This window comes from Theobroma umbraticum, unplaced genomic scaffold, assembly GCF_002168275.2.
Source record: "Theobroma umbraticum cultivar Fairchild unplaced genomic scaffold, ASM216827v3 scaffold_56.0, whole genome shotgun sequence".
In the NCBI taxonomy this organism is placed as follows: Eukaryota; Viridiplantae; Streptophyta; class Magnoliopsida; order Malvales; family Malvaceae; genus Theobroma; species Theobroma umbraticum.
Genome location: NW_018397256.1, coordinates 3,323,801 through 3,324,036, shown reverse-complemented (window position 1 = coordinate 3,324,036; position 236 = coordinate 3,323,801). Strand labels below are relative to the sequence as shown.

Below are 236 nucleotides of genomic sequence, written 5' to 3'. Positions count from 1 at the left end.
TAGACAAATGCATTCAAGTTGCCAGTTTTGGATTTTCTTCAGAATTAGTAGCTCCTTTAGCCATTCCCTCATGAAAAAATAGAAATATGACAACCTTTTTAGTTTAGATTAGCTTATGGTTTTAACCAACCTCTAAATTTGTTAGAAGTAATTTTTCTAATCATCTTTAGTCATTATACATTAGAACTCTCCTTGATTGCAATGCAGGTTTCTTTTCTTGGATATATAAGTCCAAA

The 236-nt window shown here is 30.5% G+C and overlaps 1 protein-coding gene across 1 annotated transcript in view; it reads left to right on the top strand.

Annotated features, from left to right (window-relative positions):
* Positions 1 to 236, top strand: part of LOC149527501 (putative inactive cadmium/zinc-transporting ATPase HMA3) — a gene marked incomplete at its 5' end in the record, with an annotated part of 2,545 nt that overhangs the window by 1,129 nt on the left and 1,180 nt on the right. The gene's annotated exons all lie outside the window — the stretch shown is intronic.